General features: G+C 45.5%; 1 long non-coding RNA gene across 1 annotated transcript; it reads left to right on the top strand.

Moving 5' to 3' along the window:
• The first annotated feature begins 823 nt into the window (after positions 1-823).
• Positions 824-7751, top strand: LOC147117387 (uncharacterized). The gene is made up of 2 exons (XR_015078443.1): positions 824-4917; positions 5411-7751. It is a non-coding gene; the product is annotated as an uncharacterized LOC147117387 (long non-coding RNA).
• Positions 7752-8654: the final 903 nt, after the last annotated feature.

Below are 8654 nucleotides of genomic sequence, written 5' to 3'. Positions count from 1 at the left end.
AGCAGGCCTACTCATTGTTGTGGAAGTTTGGAGCCTGTTGGATTGCAAAAATCGGCCTGTGAACCAAAGCCTGAATCCTCCAGTCTTTAAATACATTAACCAAAGCTGTAGGGAGGGCTGTAGTATTAGCAATCATGTTTAAAGGATGATTAGTTTCAGCGTATATGTAGCATCAGGATAGTTTCAAAGCATGATGGGATACTTGACCATTATATTAACCCTTTTTAACTAAGTACTGTAGAAATAGCAGACCACAGCATATCTGCTAGACTCTTGGCCTCCGTCTTTACTGATCCCAAAACATCTCGGAATATTGTTATCAGTGTTACAGAAGCAGTGTTTAATGCAGCTGGCTTTCTGAGAGATAAGGGAAACTGAACTTCACAGGGAGTCGGCCATTTCTATCTTTGCCTCAAACACCTTATATCCCTTTGGAATGTCTGCTTGCAACCAAAAGCTGACATTGTTTATTATAATAAGCTTTTCTCGAGAATTAATGAAGTATTGGTTAGGTATAGCAGCATGGGGAGGGAAAGATAAGCCTGGTACGACCTCGCTCGCAAAGATTAGATGGAGCCTGGTGCGACCTTGCTCACAGAAGCTAGATGTAAGTCCATGTCTAAAATCTATGTGTTATGGTTAATGTCATAGAACACTTCAGGGCGGCTCCCAACATTGAGTGACTAATCACACCAACCAATAAGGGAGCAAAAGTAGTGACGCTGTTGTACGTGTACGCCCACTTTTGTAACCTGTGGGCGGTACCTATCGAAAGGTATATCAGGGCTTGTATGCTGTATTTCCTTTGAGAGCTAGGTGCGAGTCTGAGGAGGCAGGCCTCCCGGCCATTTTCTAATAAACTTTAACTTTGTCAGCAGTTCCGTCTCTCCGTCTGGTTTTGCTCCGAAAATTCGAATCTAACAGTTGGTGTCAGAAGTGGGATACTGTGTTGCAGGTTGCAGGTAGGATGTAAATTGGTCCATATTGTGGGAGGGGAACTCGATGTGGGAAATTGGAGTCTCAATAAGAGACTTGGAGGCCCATGAAGAGAAGTTGGAGTCAGGATTGTCCTGTAGCTCGAAACAGGGGTGGGTAAGGGCCCCTGTATTAGGCCCTCGAGAGCGAGTCGTGCTCGCTATGTAAGCACTTGCCACAGTATTAAAATTATCCACGTAGTTAAATTACTCCTCATGGAGACCCACGGATTGACGGAATTGACTAGACCTGATTGTGTATTTCTGATTTAGAGTATAAGCTGATTTAGAGTATAAGGTGATACGTTTGTGCCGATTAAAGTATAAGATTAGAGTAAAGTAAGTTAAAGTATAAGGTAGAGCATAATAAGGATATATACATGACTGACGAGGGGAAATCCCTTTCACCGGATGTTCCGGCTATGACCACCAGTGTCACTGTTGTAAAACGAGTCCAAGAGGCAAATTTGAAATATCAAAGTGAAATGATTAAGAATGGGTGGAAAGAAACAAGTCCGTTAGTTGATCAAATAAAGTGGTGGGCGGAACAAAAGGATGCTAAGCAAGCTGACTACAGGGCGGTTTTGTGTGCTAGTTGGTTGGATCAGATGGGACCCATAATCGTGGATAAAAGGGGAGGACCGTCTCCACTACAGGACTTCTTGAGACTTGTTCAGGCGGCTAAAGTTCGAGTTAGTAGTCTCCTGCACCTGGAGCCATCAGAGACTGAGGATCTAGATGATTTAAAGAATTGGCTGGGAATTGTTGAGGCCATGGAAGCCCAACAAAACAAGACTCCACAACCTACGTGCCCCCCCCGAATACAACCATATCTGCCCTTCAGCACCGCCTCAATCTGGGGCCAGGAAATCCAAACCCATGGCCCCCGTCCGGATGTATCCAGGAGTGAATGCCAACAATGGAGAAATAGGTGGTAGGGGCGATATGGGCGAGTCCCAGCCTTTCACACCCCAAGAAAGATCCAGCGTTGTCCTTCTCCAGAGAGGGTTCAAGCACTTTTACAAATGCCATGACCTGTCACTGTTTCTGGCTTGCGGAGCATGATGGGATTGTTCAACTACTGCCGCACATACGTAGCCGACTTCACTGAATTGGCAAGTCTCTTAAATAACCTCCTAAAGGGAGGGCCCCGGGAGAGGCAAGACTGGATTGGACACCTGAGGCAGTCGAAGCCTTTGATATGGTCAAAATCACTTTGGCCAATGCACCTGCCCTGGGTCTCCCAGACCCTGCAAAACCCTTCCACCTGTGGAACTGGGTGGGCAATCGGGCATATAGTGCGGTGGTTGGACAATTCCGGGATAATCATATACGACCAGTGGAGTATTACTCTTGCCCGGTACCGTCCTCCATGACGGGACAGCTCCCATGCTTGGCTGCCACCGATTGTGCAGCCTGGGCGGTAGAAGCAATAGAGCCCATGGTAGGTCCCGGTAAGGTAATCCTACACACCCGTCACAGCCTTGTCAAACTTCTCACGGGCAGCCTGAAAACTATCTCCAACCAGAGGCATGCAAGATGGGAGGTTTGTTTGTTAGGTAGGGGAGTCCGGATCGAGGTGGTAACTGACCCTCGAACGAACCCGGCATCCTTCCTGATAGATGAAGGGACACCTCCCAATTCCAAACTACCCTCCTGACATAACTATGTATGCTCAGTGAGGCCAATCAGGCCAATCACTTCCGGATTCAACACCTACAGGAGGCACAGGATGCCAAAAGACTAAGGGGGGGTTTGGAAAACACCCCCTTGTGTGGGACAATGGGTGATGGTTCAGCGACCGGTTCGAGGTATTTTTGAGCCACGATGGGATGGACCCTTCCAGATCCTCCTTAGTACAGGAACCTCCGTTTGCTTGCAGGAAAAAAATTGGATGTAAGGTGGAGACACTGGAGCCAGACTAAGCCTGTGAGGACGCCCGGGGAAGGAATTTCCCCTAACCCTCAGGACCCCTAGGGCTGAGGATTAAAAAAAGCCTGCCGAATGTGTTCCTCATCTTCAGTGTACTGTCTCTTTAAAAGCCTGCGCGTCCCTCTTCAAGGTCGCAGGCTGCGCGCTCTCTCTCTCTCTCTCTCTCTCAAGATTATGATTGCTGCTTGAAGTTGTGATTGAAGTTGCGTGGGGTGTGTGTGTGTGTCAATTAATGTGCAATGTGCGATGAATTACGAAATGGAAACGACCCTATGGTTAAGAATAATGCGGGTTAACTTTCTTTCCTTCCCAATATTAGGTTAGGACCAAGTTCGGAGGATTAGGTCGATTCTTCAGGTTGTTATTTACCTCTCTTTTCCTTACAGATCGACCCTTCAACAGCTCAGTTTTTCAATTTAACCAGTGATCATGCTCACCCGGACTGTTATACGACCCTGACCTGTCCCAGGACATACCCCTTGACTTTTGAGTTCTGATTATCTCCCTTTTGTGGTTGCTATGGTGACATCTTCCAAAGCAGTTTGATTTGATCTGTTTAAATGTGAAAAACTAACTTTTCTCCAGTTATATTCAATGTTTTTACAGTATTGTGGAAAGACATCTGAAGAAAGGACAATAAGGAATATGACGTAATTTACTGTTTTCTGCAAGAATGTGCTATTTTGTTTTGTTTTATTTGTTCACAGTTTTACAAAAGATAAGCTTCTGCCTTAAAGTTACAGTTACCAATGTGCTTGGGAGAAAATTAATTTAAATGTTTACAAGGCATGAGTGATTGTTTCTTTGTTAATGTGGCTTCTTTCTTTTCCAAGTTAGTTAAAAAATATTGATCTGGATTAAATTGGAGTTATGAGGTTAATTAACCTATTAAAACCAGACTTTCATTGTGGCCACGGTGAAATTCTGGTTGGTGTAAATTTGTGTAAACCGCATTGAATAAGATAATTCCACTCCGCGAGAACATCCGATAGTGGCAGGACCCTCTACGATATTTAAGTGTTCATGTTCAGTTTAAGTGTGAAAACACAACTGTCTTTTTGATCGGGAAAGTTTTTTTTTGATTTACATGAAGTGACGCAATTGCGTGCATCTGATAATGTTTTGCTCCACCTTCTTAAAAACCTACAAAGGAGTTAACTCTTTCCACAGACAGCTGTTTAAGTTCACCAAGCAACAACTTTAGTATGAAGTTTAAAGATATTGGACATTATTAAATTTAAGTTTCTTAATTTTAAGTTAATATTTCCCCACAGTGACAGAAGGAAAATTATGATTTGATAAATTAATCCCTCGAGCTATAAGCAGAGTCACAATGGAGTATCTTTTTTTTTGTTATATGGAAGTTATCTTGTAAACTAATTGCAGCACTTCTGTCGCTAATGTTAAAACACTGTGTAAGCCACTTAGTCTGAGAATCACTTGTTTCTGAAATTGGAAATGGAAGATAAATTGATAGAAATGAAATTAAACATTGACAAAACCTGTCAATTCAACTGTACTACTGTTTGGATTTTGGAATAATTTTGTATTAACAAAATGGAATCAGGCACTATATTGGGTTACTTTTGGGAAAAATTAAAAATCCTCTATAATAATGATAAATAAAAGTGTTAATAACTTGGCTCAAGTGAGAATGTTTGATCTATGTTTTCAATATTAAATATTGTACTGGACAGTAAAGTTCTTCCAGGACTCATGAATGAGATATGAATGGTAATTAAGGGTGTGAGATAGAAACAGGAGAATTACACCACCAATTGAGAATTTTTCAAAATTTTTTAGTGAAAGTCAGGAAAGTGTCATTAAGAATAGTAAATTGATAGCTTTCTCTTGGAGACATTTGGGTCCCTGCCTTTAATGAACTTTTTAAGAAAACTGAATTTGATAGTCTGGCCACTACCCAGGACATCGGGACCATGCAGAGGTAGATGAGCAAAGATCTCCAGACGACTACAATCTTTCGATAAGATCACCTGAAAGCCCGAGAAAGGTTCGTATTGGATGGCACGTGTGGCATAATATGGAGATACCAGTATGAGTGTGCAAATGTGATTCTTTACGTATGAGGCAATTACCATCCGGGAATGTATGGTGAGTTTGCACTGAAGAACGGGTCTCAGACATGCTCAGTTACTTGACAACAGCAAGACAGACATGAAATAGTTAATGTGGCTCAGGAGAGTGAGACAACCTTTAAAGTATTAACACATGCCCCATCGAGAAACTATCTAATTAATGAAACAATCAGAATAGAGTTAAAAACACTGGTACCTGTTATCGGTTGAAGAATCTGGATTGGGAGGATTGAGGGCTAAGGAGAATTCATATTTAGTAAGAATTATCCACAAGATGGATAAGAGTAAAAGAGAGATCTGGAGAATCTTTTAAGTCTATGATTTGTTTATTAGATGTTAAACTGTAATGTCACTTGAAATGATTGTAAGTCTGAATTTAACTGTGACTGTAATAATTGTGTTTTGTAGGTAACAGAGCGTGGGAAAAACCAGTACGAATCCAGTATGAGGTGATAAACCAACACGTTTTTAATTAAGAGCTGCACAATTGTGTGGCACAATTTGGATACTCACATACGACATTCCCCTGTTGTTTGAGGGTTTCAGTGAGCTCATGATGCGACTGAATTCCCCTCCCAAGCACTTTTTATATTTTGGGGTAAGACAAATCGAGAATGGATAATGGCCCAGAAATTCGGGTCGGGGGCTTCCCGCGGGTGTAAGCCCCCGAACTGCACTTACCTTGCGCGCCGGCAGTTGAGCTGTAGGGCCCCGTGGAATTCCGCTCCGGGGCCTGGCCCAGCTTCCGGCGCGCTGTGCTTGCGTGTCCCAGGGGCGTAGTTAGTGCGATGCATCCCCTGGGATCACGTGGGCCATGGGCAGCCAATCGGAAGAGGGAAAAGCCCATTCATAAGAGTGACAGGAAGACCTGTCAAAACTTATAAATACTACGGGCCCCAAAATAGCAGTAAACCTTCAAATAATTTTTTTTTTAAATCACACTTTTTAAATAAACTATAAATTACATTAAATAACTATTTTAAACAATAATTTAAATTTTTGAAAAAAATAATTTTATATTCTAACGGGGCTAAAAATAAACTTACCTTGCTTTAAAGTATTTAAAAATAATAAACCTGTGGAAAAAATGTTTTAATTTTAATTAATTGACCACTTACCTTGTAAAAAGCAGGCCTTACGCCTGCTTTTTAAATGTGTAAATCCTGCAGGCTTAACCTCGCGTGAAAACCTGCAAAAAAAACGTAAGTTTGATGCGCACGCACAGCCTCTCCTGCGCGCGCGTTCAACCTCTGAACCTCTTCGTTCAGAGAATTGGAAGTGCCGGTTTCCCGCGCATGCGCAGTGCATGCAGAAAACCAGCACTTCCATTCGGCCTACGGGTGAGTACCCCGTGCGTACTCACCCGTGGAGACCCGAATTTCTGGGCCATTGAAATTGACAGCATAGAGGACAACTCACATTGGTGAGATATTGGGCTTAATACATATCAGCACACCCTTAGGTTTGTATTATTTCACATGCTCTGGTAGTTAGCATACTTTGATACATAAGCCAATTGGGTACTCATGCTCATGAGCACACCGAAAGAGAAGATCCGAAGCAACGTAGAGGAAACCCCAGGCGGGGTAACATCAGGAAAGATAGAAGAAACAGAGGACACCCCAGGCGGGGCAGAATCGGAACACCAGAACACCCATGGATCAGACTGATTTCACACATATTAGTCGTGGTGCAGTTAATACTGGTTTTGATTTTGCTATGTATGGCATGTAAGAAATGTAAACAGGCTCAAGCGAAGCACTTTGCGAAACAAGTAGTTAAGACAGTTAGTGCATGCACTGCTCCTCCTACACGCATTTCAGACGACTTCGGTCATTTGCTGGAGAGATCAAGCGTATGAAGGATGAGGTGGTAGTATAATGAATCAGGAAACACTTTAGTTTAAATTTAAATATTAACCATACTCATCTGATGCATACCCGGTGCCTCGACGGGTGGCCACCTCGACAGGAATCACACCAGGCCCTATGTAACAAATGGGTGGCCTTCCTGGAGTAACCAGAGGTCTAAGGGGGGAAGTGTATAACAAAGTAGGTCTGGTAACCGGAAGAAACCTCAATCATTCACGCTCTTGGTTTATGCCTGTTCCTATGTCTTTTCTCCAGTATACATCTGCAGACCTCGTTTTTACATGGGTACGTTCCTCCAACTATTCCCTTGTCTCTCTTTCAGCTCTTGCATCCTTTAACCCTCCCTCTGTGAGTTCCCTACTACCAGGTCACTCTGTATTGCCCTTGATCACTTTGTTCACCCTGCAAAATTCCTTGCAAACAAGGCTGTCCCCATCCATGATCTCATCCAGGCTCTGACCAAAACCTGGATCATTGCTATGACTCCTTTGCTCTCACTGAGACTGCCCTCCTGTTTACATGTTCCACCATGTTACAACTCTACCACCAGAGACAAAGCCTTGAGCTATCATTGATATCCATTCTGGAATTCTCTTCCTAAAGCCACCTGCCTTGCAATATCGCTCACCATCTTCAAAAGTCTGCTCGAAATCGAACATCTTTTAGCACACCTTCAGTCATCCAACAGCCAATAATATTGTCCCAATTCTTGTTCAGTGTCTGATTTTCCCTCTTCCTCCATAGTGGCTTGGAATATTTCACTAGATTAAAGGTGTTTATAAGTGCAATTTGTTGTAAAAATAAAAAAATAAGCTCTGAACGTTGCCTGTTCCCTCTTTTACGAATCTCTCTTTCTCCCATTAAAAAAATTATTTTAATTACTTTTATTTTATTTATCTAATATATTGTAATACTAGCTGAAGTGCCCGGCGGTGCCGAGGGATTTTTGAGGGGATGTTGTTGTTGGAAGAGAGAGAGAGAGAGCGACTGGGGGGAAGAGAGAGCACGACTGGGGGGAAGAGAGAGCGCGACTGGGGGGAAGAGAGAGAGTGACGGGGGAAGAGAGTGCGTGACTGGGGGGAAGGGGGGAAGGGGGAAAGGTGAGGGGAGGGGGTGGAAGGGAGGGGAGGGAGGGGAGGGTAGGGGGGAAGGGAGGGGAGGGGGGAGGGAGGGGAGGGGGGAAGAAGGGGGGGAAGGGGGGGAAGGGGGGAAGGGGGGAGAGAGGGGGGAAGGGGGAGGGGGGAGGAAGGGGGAGGGGGGGAGGAAGGGTGGGGGGAAGGGGAAGGGGGAAGGGGGGGAAGGGGGGAAGGGGAAGGGGGAAGGGGGGAAGGGAGGAGGGGGGAAGGGGGGAGTGGGGGAAGGGGGGGAGGGGGAGGAAGGGGGGGAAGGGGGAGGAAGGGAGGGAGGAAGGGCGGGGGGAAGGGGAAGGGGGAATGGGGGAAGGGGGAAGGGGGGAAGGGGGGAGGGGGGAAAGGGGGGGAGGGGGAAGGGGGGAAAGGGGGGGAGGTAAGAAGGGGAAGGGAAGGGGGAAGGGGGAGGGGGGAGGAAGGGGAGGGGGAGGGGGTAGGAAGGGGAGGGGGAGGAAGGGGAGGGGGGAGGGGGGGAGGAGGGGAGAGGAGGGGAGGGGAGGGGGTGGGGGAGAGGAGGGGGGAGGGGGGGGAGGTGGGGGCAGGAGGGGGGGGAGAAAGGGGCAGGGGGGAGCCAGCAGACCCTCTCCCCTCTGCCGGCGATGGCGGGGGAAGGGGGAAGGAGGGGGAGAGGGGGGAAGGAGGGGGGGAGAG

Source organism: Somniosus microcephalus, chromosome 5, assembly GCF_052327205.1.
Source record: "Somniosus microcephalus isolate GS21.2 chromosome 5, FLI_Smic_1.0, whole genome shotgun sequence".
NCBI classification, from domain to species: domain Eukaryota; kingdom Metazoa; phylum Chordata; class Chondrichthyes; order Squaliformes; family Somniosidae; genus Somniosus; species Somniosus microcephalus.
The sequence above is the reverse complement of the archived record's forward strand: the minus strand, read 5'-3'. Positions and strand labels throughout refer to the sequence as shown.